Below are 20,211 nucleotides of genomic sequence, written 5' to 3'. Positions count from 1 at the left end.
TTCCTGTTGCGCCTGCGCATTTCTGGACGGGATGGGGCAGTAAGTATAGCACGATACGAACCGCTTACTGCGCGCTACATTTTTGCTTAAGTACTCGCTTTCCATCTGGTGCCGTCGTGATCCAAAGTCCTTGACAAGCGCAACTGCACAGAGCCAATTGGTATATTCAGCTAGCTTCTTTATAATCTGCTGTTCTGTTGGCTTACGGCTATTCTTTCTGTGAATACTATACGCCAGGGTACGCCACAGTACGTGCCTAGATATTCTGAATTTCCAGTACTGCCGCGGCTTCAAATAACAGTATGCACGAATGAATGTAATGTTCGATTCTAGCAAATCTGCTTAGTAGAAGTATATATTCTACAAGTGCATGTGAGTTTGTCGTGATTCACATTTGGTGCCGGCTTTTGTTGCTCCATGGTACCAGATGTGACTGATCGGCTGACTGACTGGGCTTTAACGTGTCCCGGGGACACGGGCGGATGGTGTGTAGGACTCCAGATTCATTTCGATGGCTCGGGGTTCTTCTTTTTTTTAATGCACTCGAAGTACGCTGTACAGGAGCGTTTCAGTCGAACCCACGACCTCGTGCTTGGCAACAGAACAACATAGCCGCTGATCCACTGCGGGTGATATTGGTACCTCATATGGCCAAGTTCCAAGCGTGTGGGAGTCCCGATTTCACCCGGGCCTACACGGCATGGGTTCTAATCCAACTGCCCTTAAGCGGTTTCCTTTCTTCGGCCCCGGGGTTCCTGCAGACGGACACTGTGGGACACCCGCAAAAATTACTTACGGATCTTCGGTGTGTTTGCGTTGCTGCTTGTTATGTTCGACTTGTCTGCCGATGTTCATGTGTTTGATTACAGTGTGCATTAGTTATCTTTAGCGTATTCGCAATGCAGATTTGATACGTTCTACTTGTTTTGATTGAGATGCTCTATTAATGTTTTCTATTGGCTTGTTGTTTAGCAAACTGCTATTGCATTATATACTCCCTCCTGCTTGCGCCAGAGCTATGGCTCGCAGTATTTGTAAATAATTATTTAAAAAAATCAACCTGATTATCGAATCCGTAACTGTTGAGACTGTGAAGTTTCTACAAAGCAAGAAGCTGCGTGACCAGAAAAAAAAACATAATAAAGAAGAGCACGGAAAAAAAAAAAGTGTGAGTCCGTGTCTAAAACCGCCGCTTTCGCTGTTGTGCATGCGCGCAAGTTCAAAACACGCTTTCTCGCGCAACAAAGTGTCTGCGCCGAAGACTCACAGCGTCTCTTCCTGCCATGCTTCCTACACGCAGGTCTCGCACTGCAGCCTCGCGGCCCCTGACAAACCGTGACCGCGACGGGGTACAACACGATGCGACCTCGGTCGCCGGCGGAAGCGGCGTTTCTCCTCTGAAGACCTCCAACCAGGTGAGTCTCTCCCACCCCTGTCTGCGACCACCGCGGCGCGCCCCTCCGGGCCTGTTGATGTAGTGTTCGTTTTCTTTAGGGTCACCGAAGTCTTCCTGAAGTTCTTGGTTCACTCCTTCAAAAAAAAAAAAAAAGAAACTGTATTTACTCCTTATATAAATTATAGTTGTCAGAGCATTCACTATCTTGGGAGAACTGATGATGGGAACGGTAAAGTTAGTAACATTACTTACACAACAAAGTAGTCACTGTTACTAATGGGTCTCAGTTAACAATGCGAAATGCAGTTAACATCACCGATACCAAGTTTCTAGCATGTATATAGGCTATAACGCATACATCGGACACACTCAGGGATATGCAACTATATCACCTTTCACGCAGTGTATATGCGTTACAGGATAGAAACTTTGCTTCCATTGGTGCTAACTGCGTTTGGAATTGGTAGCTGAGATCCATTCGTAACAGTGACTACCTTGTTTAGGCAGTTAGGTTACTAACTCTATACCCTTACCAACTGTAGTTATACCGAGGAAGTGAATGCTGTGACAACTATAGGATAGTAATTACGATCTTTTTTTTTAAGAGTGTTGTGTGAGGTGCTTCGTTTTGAGAGTGAAGTCTTGCATGTGTAGGAAAGCTGCGGAGCGTGACGTCACGAGGTGTTAGAGTGGGTAAAGAACATGGTCATTCGCCTTTAGTCTGTGGCGTCCGCTAACTGGCGAAAGCGCGAAACCACACGTGCCACGTAAAACCTTCCGATGCGTGCCGTACCGGACAGCCGCATTCGTCAAGTTTCCAGCAAGCTTCCAACAGATTCTGCCGACGCGTTGTCCAACGGATGTTTGCGAAGGAACACGGAAGATCTGTCGACTGCTGACGCTCGCACGACGGCTTTACCGACAGCGCGTCGAATGGAGAAAAAAAAAAAGAAAAAAAGAAGAAAATAAAAAAAAGGTTTCGGCAAGTTGGATGCGGCGTGACATGCGTGAAATGGGAATCTGAAAGTCAAAGTATCTCGATGGTTGTCTCCTCGATGCGGCCCTCAGTCATTCCTCGTGGATGCCAAAACAAGCTTCGATCGGCTGAAGTCTGCGCTGTTCAGCTCTGCTTGTAACGAAGGGGCTCAGTGCTGAAGTTTAGGGTGCAGTTTTCCGACGTCGCTCGAAAAAAAAATATGACGGAACGCATGCCTGGGGCCTGTTTATCGTTGTTAATGCGACTAGAATTCAAGAGGATAGCTGAAAGAGCCATGGCCGAAATGCGTCATGTAAGAGCCGTAAACTGCAGACGGGCTCCTCTCCCGCGCTTCACCTCTCTACACGCTGCGCCACCTAGGGGCGCGCGCTCGAAGTCTCCGTCCTTTTTGCGTGGCCTCCGAGATTATATCGGTCGCGCGCCGGTGCGTGCTATTGCTGTGAATTAAACCCTCGTTACCAAGCCCGTTATCGCGCTCGAGCGGATACACCATCGGGCCTCTGTGCTCGGGGACCCAGGTTCGACACCGACCAGTAGCGAAGCGTTTCAAGTTCTCTTTTTTTTTTATTACAAAGACAGCCAGAGTAAAGAGGCTAGAAAGACGATGCAAACTACAATGTGGGAGGACTATAGGCTAAAAAGTCTCACTCTTCTAGTGTCCGTGTTTCGCACGTCTGCCTTTTCCGTACCATGCATCCCTACAAACTTGAAAGAAAAGAAATAAATGCTTTATTCGGGCATAGTGTAATACAATATGGCTGACAGTATCATCTGTATCATAACAGCCTACGTGGCTAGCTTTGAATCCATAATGTAAGCCAGCATAAATTGCATTCCAAACTTGCGCAGGTTTCTGTCGTTCCAAACTTAAATCGCATTGTCCTATCAAAACCATGCATGAACAACATTGTTCGTTGAACAGTCAACTCAGCACTAACTCTTTAGTGAAGTGCATAACTAACTGTGAATTATAGTTAAATCAGCGTTTATCTTCATCTTTTCATAATAAGAATAAAGTGGAACAGCAAGTTGAAGAAAGATACCTGCTTCTTAGTATAAAACAAATTGAATGCAATGGTTAAGAAAGTACTTCCCTCTTTGCACCAGAGAAGTAAGTTACTGCTCGAAAGCACTATTTTCTTGCTCCAAACAGCAAATTTTTCTGCTCCAAAGGTATAAATTTCTGCTCCAAACTGCGATTTTTCCTGCTCCAAAAGCTGCTCTAAAAGGACCAACTGTCGCATCCATCACTGTACGGTTACCACATTCCCGTCCGTGCACGCGCAAATACCTCACTATGTTTGTTTGAGCGCTAAATAATAACCGCTTAAACGTGCAATATTGTGCGTTAAATATGATGAGCCATATCTGTCATGCATGCAAAGTGAATTTGTATACGACAGACAGTCTTCAAATTGTCCCTCTCATCTTCATCACTCCGACGTCGTTTCTCGGCACACGGCATCGCATGGGCAGTCGGTGCTGCCTGCCATGTGCTCTGTGGACGAGTGATCAGCTCAAATTATAACGCTGACTCTCGCTTTTGACCGCTACACGCGGGCCCATTACGACGTCGTTTAGTGCACCGCGCTTTCAGAATGTGCCGGACGCAACTTGCTCTACAGCGTGGAGCTAAGCGTGACGCTAAGCGTCTCTCCACAACTGGTCCCTCTTCGAGAGCCGGAGTCTTCTATTGTCTACCGTGCATCATCAAGTTATTTGCCACGCTCGAATTTGAACAGCAGCAGCTGCAGCAACAAGACACAGGAGAATACCTTCTGAGGTTGTGCCCCGCCGAAACACGAACGTTCAGGAGATCGTCTTATTACTCGGTGCAGTGCTCGTAGTTGTTTTTTTTTTGCGTTTCGTAGTTCACAGCATACAGGGCTCAAGGGGTGAGAAAAACGTGGGAACGGGCTCGCTCCGCGAAAGCATCCGATGATGATTTACTCGCGCGGTGGCCGAGCTATCTTGAGCTCGCTATTTTTAACGCTGAGATGCTTCGTTGCTATAGGTTTGCCGGAAGAAACTTTGACAAAAATCTGTAACACCATGTGTACACTGCTGGCAGACCGTCTGGAAGGCTGCGTGCTTGGCCACAGTGAGGGGGAGAGAGAGAGAGAGAGTTGAAAGAAATGATAGGTAGGGATGTTAGCCAGAACAACGAAAATCCGGTTTGCTATCCTATACTGTGAGGTGGGGGCGCAGTGGAGGAGGGGGCGTGGAGATAAGGAAATAAAGAAACACACACGTGCATCCTATCACTGCATTTCACAGCACAGGATAACTTAACTTTTCCGTGTTATAATCGCTCGTGCAGGTTCCTTGTCCGTAATAGCTGCAACAATGCATTCGTAGCCGTTTGCTGCGATGGCTTGTGAGGTCGGTATTCTAAAATGGTCCGTTCTGACAACGGCCACGGTTTGTTTGTGAAACGCTTACGCGCTGGTGTTCGATCGTGGTGTTGCGTGGTGACGCGTCGCGAGAACGAATCACCACGCACAGCAGAGGTCGCGCTTCAATTTTTTCGTTGTGTACGCGCACATTTCCGTCTGTTTTGCATACTATACTGCAGCGTCATCAGTCTCTTAAACAAGCATTTCTGCGCTATCCGCCATTAGTGACCTCACTGACATGAATGTTCGGTATCTTATACTTACTAGACACGGTCGCGACCTCGGAGGACAGTTTTTTATTATGACACCAATGAGTTCAACGAGTTATGTACGCGGGTGTAACCAGAACCACCTATAGACTACTCATACAAGACTATTTTTCGTCGACAATTTGAGGGAACTGTTGCGTGGTTTTCTTCAAAGTATACAAGTCGACGAGAAGTTATATGCAGACTTGTACGACAAGCAATATCTGAGCATCGTGCACACAGAGTGAAGGGGGCAACTGAGTGTTTCAGTGTACCAGCGACAGCTCGTTAATCGGAGTACTTAACAGTACTGCACTCCATACGCAGACGAAACACATCACTTCAGTGCTCGATTAATGGAAGCACTGAACTGGTTGCTGTAATAAAGAGGATCTACTTTCTAACGTGACACCAAAATAGTGCGAAGAACATTGTCAACTGACCTTGCCTCCAACGTTTGCCTCTCGCGTTATATCTTGCATCGCATTGGTAAAGGTACTGTATTCATTAAGAATGATCAGCCTAACTGAACGTAACCTTTCGCAACAACAAAGGAGACATCGCTTACACGCGACGCCTACACTTTCACGATTGTCTCGGATTCTGTCGGTTTGCGGGCAGACAACGAATGAAACGAACCGAACTAGACTAAACGCACGAGGTCGCGGGTTCGCTCGCGGCCGCAACGGAGCCGCATTCCGATTGGTCGGAAAGTGAAAATGCTTATGTACTGTGCATCGGGTGTACATGAAAGAACCCCGAGTGTTCAAAATTAATCCGGAGTCCCCCACTGCTGCGTCCCTCGTAACCCGCTGTGAAGTTTCGCAACTTTAAACGTCTCGAAAGTTTCATTCAACTTTAATTGAAATGTTAATGTGAACTCGAGTCAGCGTATAAGGCTAAGTGATGTGGCTAAGGAGTACGGGCTACGTATACCGTTATGCATCGCGTGCATGCCGAGCGGCTAACTGTTCGTTCCAGCGATTGCCTCGTTAGCGGAGGAAGCCTCCAGCATAATGGCATTACCGAACGCAACGCAGCGTAGCGAGGCAAGTGACGTCACTAATGCGTAACGGTTATACACGGTTTACGTTATTATACACGTTCACGTCGGCGTCTCGCTCACCTCTGTATTTCGCGCGTGTTTTCAGTATGGTCACGTTATGTCTCGTCTCGCGCGGCTTCATCCGCGAAGCAAAGAACAAGAAGGGGTTGGAGCGATGTAACGCCATCTCTCGGCCGTGTACTGTCGCGTTCAGGAAAGGAGGCGCCAGTCCCACGCCGCTTACAAACCGTGGCGGTGTCTGCAGCGACGGTGCAGAGACGTGGGAACCGTAACATTAGCCCGCTTTCGGGGCAGCGGGCCCTGACGAAATTCTCCCGTGAAGAACTGCGTGGGCTTGTGTGGGAGTCTGAATGTTTGGCGCTTGTGTTTATTTGTCTCTCAGTTGAATGGCACGTTTGTGTACTGTTCCTGTGAAGGCTTGTGTGTGCTTGTTGTCATTGTAGTTGCTGTTATTGCAGTAGTAGTAGTAGTAGTAGTAGTAGTAGTAGTAGTAGTAGTAGTAGTAGTAGTAGTAATGTAGTAGTAGTGGTTTCAGTAGTGGTAGTAGTAAGTTGTTGTTCTTGTTGTTGTATAGTAGTATTAGCAGTAGCAGTAGTAGTGCGCGTGCGTGCAAGCGTGCGTTCGAGCCGTAGAGTACACGTGCACTTTTTTTGTGAGTGTTTTGGGGATTTTACGGTGTTATGCGCCTGTCGCGTTAAAGGGATGTGAAGGCACTGCGGAGCCGCTGCCGAATGGAGCGTACAGTATGTCACGCAGAGGTCGGCGTCGTACGCAAACTATTAACAAGGCCGACCGGCTTCCGTGCGACGGGCGACCCCGCTGGGTGCGTCAACGCAGAACCGTAAAAAAAGAACGCGAACAATGGCAGACTGCAGTGCGTGGTGGTCCGCATTCGTCAGCGCCTGGTCAGGTCAGTTCCGCTGCCGGTCCGGCTTTTCGTGTATTAGGTTAAGAAAGAAAGAAAGAAAGAAAGAAAGAAAGAAAGAAAGAAAGAAAGAAAGAAAGAAAGAAAGAAAGAAAGAAAGAAAGAAAGAAAGAAAGAAAGAAAGGCTCAGCGCTCGCTCGACCCAACCAGCTGACGTCACGTGAACCCGACGATAGGTTTTTCGGTCCGACAAGCCGACTCGACCCGACTTTATCGGCTTCGTGTAAACGTATTGCGAGTGTCATCCTGGAGAGATACCCTTTTAGAAGGAGGTAAAGCTATGACTTACGCTCGTTTCGAGGTCTCAAAGCAGTCAACTGTGACGGCTAAGACGAACACAGATCGGCGAGGATGCGTGTATATTACGTAAATGGCACATGGAGGACATTGGCGCAAAGCATCGCGCATAGCGGAGCGTTCCGTAAGCAAGGTTTTTTTTTTTTGTTGTATTTTCGATTCGCGGGTCTGCGTACGTTCAAAACTAAACCGGACTGAACCGGACCGGAGTGGGTGCTGGTATTCGCGAAAATAAATTTAGCCAGGCACGCTGCGTATTGTCTGTAAGCATTTACGAGTATATTTTCCGTTAAAGCTTGTGTTTTGACTATATACGTAATCTATAGACGTTCTATATACACGCAATAGGTCGGGTAGATCTACACTGCACCTAGAAGCTGTGCTTAATGTATTACCACTGTTCCTAAGTGCGTGCTCATATACTCAATACACTGTGGGTAAATTTGGAAATCAAATAATTTTAAGGGGACCCTTGCTCGCGACGCATAGTCTATCATATCACGTATTGCAAAGCCACATTCGTCGGCTGTGGCCTGGTGAACACTGTGTCTTGGGACATCGGTATAACCCCGCTATTTTTTCTAGTCGTAGAGGTGTTTTTCTTTTTTCACTTCCGGTCTATGCCTGCACTCCGATAAATATATGCATTCCGAACAAATTTCTTTCGTTTCTTCCTTTTTGCCAAATGAAAACATAATATTAATCTACGTTGTAATGTGTTCCAAAGCTGCAACTCGGCTGAGAAGAACTCGGTTGTGGGGGGATACGCATAAATGTTGGTTATCTGAGGGGCTGTAACGTGCACTTATGTCAGATTGCACGGTCGCTCGCGGTTTACTACCCCGTATTTATAATTACAAGTTAGCTTAGGTTTTAGCAGTAATCGGTTATTACTTACTGTTTGCCTCAAGATTATTCTTGGTCTCAACTTTTACGTTTGCTAGCTAATTTCGTGATGCGTTAAACATGCGTCCTCGCATGAAACTCCCATCGGAACGCAGCGGACACTTGGGCCAAGAATCGAAGCCATGTAGGGACGTATTCTCGGAAGGTCACTTTCGGAGATGTCACTTTCAGAGCGCGCTGATTGGCTGGTTGAGAAAAAAAAGCTATCGGAATGATTGCCTGGTTGAGCAATACCGCTAGGAATCGTCTAACGCGTCGTGCACTCTACGTCACGCGAAAGTGTTAGCATCGCCGAATGCGATACTATCGTATTCGCGTGACTTAGGATTCAACCAGCCAGCCAATGAGCTCATCCGATTTTGCTCAACCAGCCAATCATCGCGCGCCTTACGGTGATTCCGTCACCGAAAGTGATCGTCGCGGAATACGTCCCATGACGCTGTGCTCAGCCATGCACTATAGGCCACCGCTCCGCGCGGTTGTGTGGGAAAGGCCGACGCATGTATGGTCAGCCATAAATGTGAGCCTAAATTATACCCTCTTTGCGTTTATCTTCTCCACCGTATCGGCGACCGTTTAACGAGTCTCGCGCGAATCCGCGAGAGTGCGCGCGCGCATTTGCATCCGTGTCGGCTGCGTTGCCTCGGCCCGCAAGAGAGCTAGCTCACGAACTCTGGCTTTTGGCCAGCGTTCCCTGTCGACGTGGTCGAACGCTCACGCGGACGCTGAGCGGCGAAGCCCTGAATAACTTCCTTTCTCATTCCGTGACAAGAAGCCTCTTGCGAGAAAGAGCGCGCGGTGGAAAGACGTTTCTCCAGTATACTCGTGTAATGACATTCGTGTATACATTACGAGTGAGAGGCTCGCGAAGAACGATATCGAGCTAGATAAACTCTCTCGCCTGTACGACGCTCAAGGAAGGACACGCTTATCCTACACGGGTGTGCGTAGGTATCACGTCCGTCTTGTAAGTTTTGTTCTACCACGGCCGGTCTGGGGGCGCGCGCTAAGGCAGGGAGCACGCGCCTCCATACCCGCCGTGGTTCTACTAGTTCACGTGGCGCGCTATCTAGTCCGACGCAGGCGTTGACTTTCGTCGATTTCTTAGCTAGCAGGCATGTGACGGTGGTGGGACCGATGTCCTTTCTTCGAGGCGCCGTCGTCGTCGTCGTCATTAGTATTATTACTTATTAATGTTATTATTGAAATTGTCATCCGCCCCACTGTGGCACGAAGCCACAAAGGAAACCCGAACAAATTTCTTCCGAACAACCCGAACCCGAACAAATCCGTTCTGAGAAGCTCGCGCTCCGGCGGCTCAAGGTCATTGCGACGCGATGAATGACCTTGCGAGACATGGCGTAGTAGATTCGCTCTAATATGACAACAGTTCACCGGAATCACGCAAGGCGGAGGTAGCTTCGCGGTAGGGAAAATTGTTGAAATTAGATTCTGGTCTTTTCCACGATCTAATTATGAGGAAGGGCAACGTAGTGGGTGAACTCTGGATTAATTTTGTTCGCCTGGGGTTTTTTGACGTGCGCCCAATGCACGGCGCACGAGCATATTTGCTTTCGCCCCCATTGAAGTGAGGTTGCCGCGGCCTGGTATCGAACGCGCCACCTTGTGCTTGGCGTGTAACGCCATAGCCACTAACCCACCATGGCTAATGGGAATATCGTCGTCCACTAGACTGTAGCACGAAGCTTTAACCTATTTTTTGCCATTTTAGTTCTGCGTGATATGTATCGTTGCAGAGGACCTCTTTGGCGAAGGCACTACCGTGTTTTACGGGACGTTTGACGTGAGGCATGTCGGTGCAGCAACCGCGAAATATGTTTCTTTCTAGAAATGCTTGCAGCCAATAAATAACTTGTGCATGTAATTGGAGCGGGTGATCTAATTCTTCTTATGAATAAGCGTAGCATGGCTGATCTTACAATATTTAAATATTTAATTGCTCTGTAATCATGAAGATTCATCATAAGATGCACCAAGAGTCTTTCCACCACCTTGACTTGCTTTCAGTGGATCGAGTCTCGAGCATCCTGGCATGAGATTACGTATGTTTCACACATGTATCGACAGTCTATCATAATTCGGTACTGATGGGAATATACGTATAATACAAAGGAAATACGTGCGGATTTCTCGCGTGGATTTCCAGCAGCCCGTGCTACAGTTGGGTGGGCGACAATCTTCCCTTCCTTATCCCCCTTTAAGACGCAATATCGCCGCTCGTTAGCGTAATGAAGGCGGGCACTGCTTCGTAGGCCGCCGCGTCTAGCCTCGCCACCAGGCGTAATAGCTTCGACGCCGCTACGGATGTGAGGGCAACGTGTGCTAGGTCATCGTCACGGAAACCATGAGGGAATGCGCCGGACTCTCAACGGCCTCACGATCTTTTTTTTTTTTTTTTTTTTCTCTGTTTCGTCTCCGCCCTTAGTTGCTGGACGCGGACGACTACGCATATATGGTTGAGAAAACAAACAGTTTCGCGGGATGGGGCGGGCTTCTCAGAGTGGCGTCCGCCGCGTGTACATAACACCCGGAGGGCTTCCTGAATTCCACGGCCATCTTTTTTTTCCATCTCTGCGTTTGTCGGGAGGAGTAGCGCGTTTCACCTTTACGGGGAGCAATCAGAATCTCGTCAGCCTTCACGCTACGTTGCAAACACCGCTGGGCTACCATGAAAAAACAAAAGAAAAGAAATAGCATAATCCAGAGAAACTACGGCATGTGGTGTGTGTATGTGTCTCGCGTCGGCGCCTGCTCGTCGGTGCACCTTCATCTGCGAAGGCGACGACCACAGTCGCAGGCGGAGGGAATGGCCGCGCAGGTGTTTACGACCTCGCTGGTTTGCGTGTTAGGTTAGGTTAGGTTACTACGCGTTGCTTCCGGTCACTGGCATATCGCGTCTGCCGCGTTGAAAGAGAGAAAAAGAAAACGAAGACACTCGACACTCGTCGACTATAAAAGTGTTAACACAGGCGACGAAGGAAGGACTCACGTGTAGATTCTAATAATCCAACATGGATATGCATTTAAAGCACGTTCGTCTTGTTGAAATCTCGTGGCGCACCATCATATAGTCCGACGCGTGCGTTCAGTTTCGTCGTTTTGTTGGCTTCAACAGAGCAGACACGTCACTTGACACGTGACAGCAGACACGTGACCTGTGGAAGACGTTCATTATTTTTTTTTTTGTTTTTAGTGTGTATCTTTGTCATGGTAAAATATTTTGAATAGCGCAAGGGCGTGGGAAGAAAAGAATGAAAGACGGAGCGCTAACGGTAACTGTTGAGCCCAAAGGAACTCGGTCGTCTGGAAAGCAGATCGATGAAGCTCACGCAACCACCTTCTGGCTGTCGAGGTGTGACTTGGTTCTGGCAATTGCGTAGGAAGATGTTCCCGATACAGACGAGCTTGCCAGTACCACTCTGCCTTGAGGACCTTGCAAACGCGAGGCCCATGTCCGAAGGACATAGGTCTCGTGTTTTCGAGTTCGGGTCATATAGCGGGATTTATTATTCTTGGTGCCGTGTTTATATGTGGCCGGGAAATAAGTGGAAGTGGTCTGAAGTTCTCTGTATTCTCGTCTTACCGGGTTTCGCCGCCTTATGGAGGCGTCTGTAGCTTGTGTAATCATGTTGTCATGACAGAAATGCGGAGGTCGTGTAGTGTGAGTGTGTGTGTGTACTCGAATGCTGTAGCATCGACACGGCTATCTACAAGTTGCCGACCGAAGAAAATAAGCGTATTTACGCTGCAGCCGTCGATAATCGTCTTCGGTCGTCGTTTTCATTGCCGTGCGGTCACCTATCGATGTTTTTAACGGCACCTGTGACTGGGTTTTCTTATAATGTTCCTTAAAACGCAGAACATCGTCGACTATGGAAGATTCAGATTGCGATAAAGGCTTCGGAAGAGAACTGTTAAAGTGTACAAACCACATATATCCCGTGCCAACTAATTGACGACGACCATGCGGTTATGTTCACGACGATTGACTCTCGAGTGGCAAAGCTACGGGCTTCAAACAGGAACCACTTATCGTGGACCCTTTTTCCTTTCGGTCACTTCGGGATACTATCGAACACCGTCTGCGCTATACTGCCCGTCAAAAAAGAAAAAAAAAAGAAAAGAAGACCTTTGACCTCCTTATAGTCCTAAACCAGCTAGACGGAAGACCTTTCTCGTTGGACAAGATCTTGGGACCATGGCCTCGCCTATCACGGCTGAATTCAGAGGGTCATGAAAGCGCTGCTGCGATTTCGGAAGGCTACCGGACTGAGCTACCGTCTCTCATACCGAGCAGAGAGCTTTCACTATACGTCGGCGACATCAACACTGGACTTTCTCATATATTCTTCATCCCCCCCCCCCCGCCCCCCACTTTCCCTTTCCCCCAGTGCTGGGTATTCTAACCCAACTCAGTCCCGGGTAATCTCTCTGCCTTTCATTTAACCCTATTTCTTCTGGGTAACCTTAATGTGCTGGGAATCGATCGTCGGTACATGCATGCATGCCTTCTTGCACTTCGCCACGCGGAATTTCGACAGCTGGGACCAGACTCCGTGCCACCAACGCTTGGCTGAAGCAGTGCACGGCGCGCGCGGTTGTACACGTCGCCGGAGGACATAAATGTTCTCGCGCCGGCCACATGTCCGGCGAGTTGCCGCCGGACTCGCCGTACCACTGACTCGACCGACTGACCGACCTGTTGCCACTGCTGGCCGACGCCAGAGCGGAAGAGTTCGTCGCTGGACCACCGAGGCCGCTCCATATACTCGGCTCGACAGGAAGCTGAGGCCGCAGCCAAATGGCCGCCGCTTCGTGACTGTCTGAGCACCGCAGGTATCCTCCTGGACAAGGATGCGATGTTTCTTGCCTCCTTTTTCGCGCTCCCTCTCCTGTTTAAAAGCGTGCACTGCTATCAGCCGTGCGGTTAATATAGCTGTCAGAAGGCACAGCTCTAACTGTAAAGTAAGCGAAGCTATAGGGCGTGACGTCGAACGTTGGCGGTGCTTGTGCCGGCGTGAGTGCGCAGTTTCAAACACGCATTCACTAAACGACAGAGCAACCTCCATACACCAGGAGCGACATTAAATAGCGTCAAAGTGTAACAAGGTACCTTTGAGTTGAAATAGCAGCCGGATATTTATCAATGGAGAACATCGCCACAGCGTATACCTCGATGCATTTCGCGTTGCTTTCTAATAGAGCTTTATAAAGAAAAAAGCAAAAAAAAGTATAATATAATGTCAGGCTGTGCTTCAAGGTGCGTCGTTCGCTGACCCATACTCAGGACAGGCGTGTGACCTGGCCGCAGATGCGTACTTACCTCAGAACTGTTCTCAACACCAGGAAATAGTGTCATTATTAGCATCTCTTCTGTAAGCTTCATTCCAAGATTTCCTGCCTAAACAATGGAACCGTTCACTCTTGTAAGGCTGTTTGAATCGACAGTTTCCAAAATCTACAAGTGCTCTTCTCCACGCACCTAGCCGCACAACCTAACCAGGATCACGGACCTCGGGCCAGAGTATAGATGATGTCCTAAACATGACGATATGACGTGTCTTCGGCTCCTGCAATCGCTTCCGGCGCCTGCAGCCAGTAAAAGCAATGCCTTCGAGATCCGCTTCTGTTGCTGAGAGCAGAGCCGTCGCTGGGACGTGGATTTGGACACCACCTATTGTAGTTAAGGTGCCACCGACATGCAGGCCTGTGACGTCGTTCCTGCTGCCATATCCGTTCCCACACGGTCCTAAACTTGCCAAAACGCGCGTCTCACTTTTGACTGTGCTACTTCCGAGAACGCGGTCATCCTTGGGTAAAGCAAGCTGGACGCGTGGGAAAACCTACCTCCTGAACTTTGCATATTGTCTGCTGCACCCAAGGAGGTTTGATTTTGAACCTCCTTGATTTCACCGAACAGAAGGGAGCTCCGTACGAAACTCGAAACTGCAGCCACAGTGTTCATATTGCCGTGCTGTCAGGGGCGCATATAGCGTGGAATACGGCTGCAAGTGGCTGTCGCGAGTTGCAGCTCTGGAAACACTGCACGCTTTTTGTGAGACAACCTGTGCGCAGCGCTAACTTCCGCCCTCCACTGCCCCTCACCTAGCGTAGAGCTTGGTCAAGGCGCAAGCGTATACACGATGCATGTGCTCCATAGACCACGGCGTGTTGTGGGGCCGATCTGCTCACGCCTCGAGGTTGTGCCACTCTGTTCCTTCGTCTTCCGTTTATTTTTTTTTTTTTCTTGTCGACAACAGTCGTCGAGCGGACTAGGAGAGGGGGTTGCAGCGGCGGCCATTACTGTTTCTTTCCCTGTCCGACTGTTGTTCATTACGATGCCTGTTCCGAAGCCGCCGGCACCATCGGCGGCAGGTCGGTCGCGCCGGAGCAAAAAAATGGAAGAAGATGAAGAAGAAAAGGGTCACAGGAACCGACGCGTACCCAGATACAAACGACTCGACGTGTGCGCGCTATATTTTATGCGTCTGTATTCGTTATTTGGTTTCTTTCTTATTTTTTTTTCTCGCATACACAACCACGCCGCACAGCAACCTGGAAAGAACCTTGCGCAGCCGAAGCATAGAAGGGAAGAAGAACGAGGTAATACGAGCAGCAGACGATAAATAAAAGCGTAGCAGGAGGAGTAGTCTCGCCAGAGACTTCTTCGTCTGCTTTTCATGGGACGAACAGACGAAAAAAAAAAAAAAAAAGGAAGGAAACGGAAGTGTAACATAAAAGTGGTCCTGCCAATCCTTCGGGTATACACGCGTACATAGTAGTTGCGTCGTTTTTTTTTTTCTTTTTCCTGCATCTCCCACCGCCACCTGCTTCTTATTCTTCTCTTTATTTATTACGTTTGCTGTGTGCGTACGTGTGTATAGTATGCACTCGTGTCGCCCATATTTCCGACCCTGGCATGCATGGCGCTGTTCTCCGAAGTGCCCAACTTCCTGAAGTGAGACAAATATGCGCGGCCCGTCTTCCTCTATAGCAGTCGTACATAGTCGTACTACAGCACCTGAGTATTTCATTCCCGAGTCCTCCGGGCATTGCAGGCAGGTGGTTTTGCTGGCTCTCATCGTGTACCACATTTTCCGTAACATACAGCGGCGCGTATTATTTGGACAACATTCTGAAGTGTAACGTAACACTTTGATTGGTGTATTCTTCGATGAAAGACCAAGAATCCATGATTTAAACCGCGTTCAGCACAATGCAAAGTGTTTGTCGGGAGCTCACTCTACACACGGCCTGCCTCTTCTAGGAGCGAAGAGGCAGGATATATATATCTTATTTCTCTTTTGCCATATCATTTATCTTTGTGAGTATGTTGTTTCTGTCACAATATCCGCATGTCGTCGTTGGCTACAGTACCTTCTTCTGTATATTCAACATTGTAAGCTTGTAGTTTCGAGCTATCAAAATTGATTCGATTTTAATTTTGTTAAGTTCAAAGTGGTCGACCAGTTGGCCCTAACGCTGGATAGCTGCTGGATAGCGGGGTCAACGGGGATCCAGGGTTCGACGGACAGACTATAATTACTAATATTACGGTGACAGCTGTTATCAGGCCTCTCCTGCCTCGAGATAACGTAGGACGATAATTGCAATCAAAATCAGCCGCACAGATTTCTGCTAACCGGTTCGAAATGGGCTTGTAGCAGCAGAACGTACCTTAAGTTAGCCGCACATGTTGGCATAACGGTTCTGTGTTGCCACAAGGTCGTCGTAAGGTCGTCACAAGTTCCTTGACTGTCTCCGTGGCCGTGCTGTGGACTTGCACAGGACAGTGTTCTTTCTTTTCACCTGCGTCACTTCCTTCTCGAGAAAGCCTCAAAAGCTTCTTTCGCTGCTGCAGGTGAGGGCTTATACGAAGGACATTACGGTATGCTCCTCCTTTTCGCTCCAGATGTATACGACCTCCAGCTCCGGTGCGTTGCCTGTGTAGCTCGTCCTCTGCCTCTTTCGGCTCAACTGCCCGTATTTATTGTGTATGCGTGTGTGTTTGGTTTGTTTGGTTATTTGTTTTTCTTCTTGTTTAAGCCTTTCTGTCCCATCAGCCAGACGTGTGCGCCTTGAACCGTAACCTGCGACCAGACGAGCATTCGTTGCTTCCTGTTGAGTGAGACGCCTGATTCTTCTTCTTCTTATCTTTATGTCTGCCATAGTGCATCCAGCAAAGTCTGTGCTTATCTTAGATCTCGCTGCTATATTCGAAATATTGCGCTTAGCGGAGTAGAAATTTATCATGGAACCGAGAATCTTTTCCCCGTACATGTATATCCTACAGCAGACGACAGGCAGACGGCGACGCCATTCTCGACATACGGCATGCTCCTGGAATGGCACGGCGACTTCCCCACGCGGGAATGCGCTCAGTTGGCCTCCAGGCTGGTGCAAAGTGCCCGAGCCATGATGTGACATAGCGGCGACATTTTCTTGGGGCTGGTTGGGAACGAACCCATTTCGCACCCACTTTACTTAAAACACCCTATAGTAAGGGTGTGTGCGAAAACATCAACGCACAATAACGAATTAGCACCCTCTCAGGAAAGAATTAGCACCCTATACGAAAGGTGTCGCACGTTCGCTACCGTTGAAAACTGTCCTTGCAGCTATAGGAACGTTAGTTTTCAAACGTAACAAACGCATTGTCTATGATGCAAGATGTGACCTTGTGCCAGGTTTCTCATGAAATGAAGCAGTTGGAGTTTCTGCACAATTTATATATATATATATATATATATATATATATATATATATATATATATATATATATATATATATACGTAGATACCAATATTTGAAGAGCTGAAACGTGGCTCCTGTGTGCCGCAGTGGTTAGGGTGTCTGCATTGTACCTGAAGTTCCTGGGATCGAATCCACTTCCATGCATTTCTTTCGTAACTCATTTACGGATGAATTGTTTCTCCATTGATGTTGCGTGTGTAGTAATGCTAATAAACAACTCGTAAACAGTGGAAAGTATAACGAGCGCCATTTTTCTTTAATTTCTCTTCTACTTCAGCCTTCATTCAACCTTCCTTTAAGGGTGTTCAAATGTTTAGCGTGACGTGTCACGGGTCGCAGTCACCACGCCGCCGTCTGCTGTTGCTCAGGCCGCTGTCGTCCTTGTCGCGCATCTGGTCGCACCATCGTCGGACGTCATCGTCGTTGCGACTGGCCGTCGTTGTTGCAGTCGTCGTGACGTTATGCTGTCGTTTCGGTAGTAGTTGTTTTGGCCATGCATAAAGCTCACGGCACGTACCCACAACGTGGGTGACCCGGAATCGGGTACGTGGTTAGAGACAGAAGGAGAGGTATACGGCGTTTTAAGCTGTTTCCGGTAGACCTGCCTCTTATACAACTGTCCACACGCACACTGTGCGCGATCGGCCTAGTCTTTAGTGTTGTGACGAGTGCAAATTAACGATTTGTACTTATCACGTTACACATCAAAAAAGCTTTTTGAGCTGCGAGAAAGATCCTCTTAAAGCGTTCCTTTTATGAGCTTCTTTACTTTTCTTTTTTGTTTGTCTTGCATAGTAAATGAAAAAGAAAAGTAGTAGCCGGCATCGGCCATGATTTCGAGGCCTTCCGCGGATACCCTTTAGGTACAAAAATAAGTTCCGAGATTTCCCGTGTTGTATCTGGGCGTTTCCCGAGCGCATGTGTTTCCTTGCTCGCCTTGCGAAAACTGGCGGTGATATCAACGAGTTATTGCTGGAGGTTCTCATTGCAAAGAGCGTGCAAAAAGAAAAGAAAAAGTAAGTGGTATCGCGCGCCGCATACTTTGGCTGCAACCCGCCGGAATGAATGAGTCCCCTGCTGCGTTTGTGAAAGCACGGTTTTTTCTCGCAGTAGCAGCGTGGCGCCCGAACTAGATAAACGGCGGAGTAAATGAGGCGGCTCCTACCGCGTAACTTAGTGCTTCCATTAGACACATTGAGGCGACAATGTGCTTAGCATTACCGCTAATAGCGTGAAAGAAAACGCGATATTGTAATTAGCCCTTACACGTACGCATTGGTCAATTCTGGCGGTTTTCCAGAGAATACCGTGTGAAAGAAACCTTCGGCTTCCTAGTTTAAAGCTCATTTTAGCATAGATGTGTTATATCATACATGTCATCCTGTGAACGTTAACATTGTTAAAATGCCGCAGCCATATGACAGGCGGAAGGGGAGGGCGGAGGGTGGCACACATTATTGACCAGTTTATCCTGTGCACACAACTTTCGTGCGATACATCCGCACATTGTTATTTAGTGGGAAGCTAGGGGCAGCAGAGGGTGAAAAGTAACGCGTTCTGTTTATTAACAGTGATTTATTTCAGTGACATTGCTGTTGCCGATTCCGCCACATTAAGGAACATGTCCGCATAAACTTGCTCGTAGCAAAATGGCAAGACATCGGAGGCATGAGGGCGGCACAGGTATTATAAGCCGCCTATAACTCGCGACTTTCAAACAATTTTTTTCGCGAATAGAATCAATTTTTCGTAAAACTTGTCGAAACATCCGTAAAATCGTAGAACGAGCCCGAATTCGTACACATTGCGAAAAATTTGGGAGCGCTAGCAGGTTTGGTTATAGTATATGCACTTCTGCAGGCATTACACGGGGAGGCGGGGTTCCTTATCACTTTCGGAAGTACTTCCACTCTTTTGTGACACTTCACTAGAGCGACGGGCGTCCTGCCAATGCACTCGGAGACAATGCAACGAGGTAATTGCAATGGTGAGAGGTGCATCGTTTCTTTCATCACGTCTGCATCTGTTGGCTAAGTCACTCAATGCGGACCAAAGTGAAGGAGAGAGAGAGATAAAAGAAGGTTTAATGAGCGGAAATTCAGAAGGGAAAAACGCAGGAAAGTAGAAGGGGATGAGATGTGATGATGAAAAGCCAGTATGTGATATGCGCCTGCTGCCCTATCAGTCCGACTTGATCAATGATCCTGACAAGTGCGCGAGAAGGCACACACACACACACACACACACACACACACACACACACACACACACACACACACACACACACACACACACACACCACACACACACACACACACACACACACACACACACACACACACACACACACACACACACCACACACACACACACACACACACACACACACACACACACACACACACACACACACACACACACACACACCACACACACACACACACACACACACACACACACACACACACACACACACACACACACACACACACACAACACACACACACACACACACACACACACACACACACACACACACACACACACACACACACACACACACACACACACACACACACCACACACACACACACACACACACACACACACACACACACACACACACACACACACACACACACACACACACACACACACACACACACACACACACCACACACACACACACACACACACACACACACACACACACACACACACACACACACACACACACACACACACACACACACACACACACACCACACACACACACACACACACACACACACACACACACACACACACACACACACACACACACACACACACACACACACACACACACACACACACACACACACACACACACACACACACACACGCGCGCGCGCGCGCGCGCGCGCGCGCGCGTACACACATACACACACACGTACATACATACATACATTCGGCTCTAAATGTCAACACTTTCCTGCATAATAAGTGTATACATACTAGGCTATCTACGGGCATCATAACTACAAATTGCACAGCCCACAGCAATTAATGGCATACATCATGATAATTCACAGCCGCTCGTCCAGACCGGCTTCGCTCAAAAAGTCTAATACTGCTCTTGCTGTATTCGTAGCCTATTCTCGGCATCTTCCGAGGCTCCTGCAAGAGTTTCCTCTGAAAGAGACCGGGAGTCTATAGATAAGAC

At 48.2% G+C, this 20,211-nt stretch overlaps 1 protein-coding gene across 1 annotated transcript in view; it reads left to right on the top strand.

The window, feature by feature from the left end:
- Positions 1-20,211, top strand: part of LOC119433171 (uncharacterized) — a 135,941-nt gene that overhangs the window by 80,637 nt on the left and 35,093 nt on the right. Inside the window, 1 exon segment of the mRNA XM_037700304.2 lies at positions 1,301-1,415. The gene's annotated coding sequence lies outside the window, so the exon portion shown is untranslated.

Source organism: Dermacentor silvarum, chromosome 11 (genome assembly GCF_013339745.2).
Source record: "Dermacentor silvarum isolate Dsil-2018 chromosome 11, BIME_Dsil_1.4, whole genome shotgun sequence".
NCBI classification, from domain to species: domain Eukaryota; kingdom Metazoa; phylum Arthropoda; class Arachnida; order Ixodida; family Ixodidae; genus Dermacentor; species Dermacentor silvarum.
This window is presented reverse-complemented; position numbering and strand designations above follow the sequence as displayed.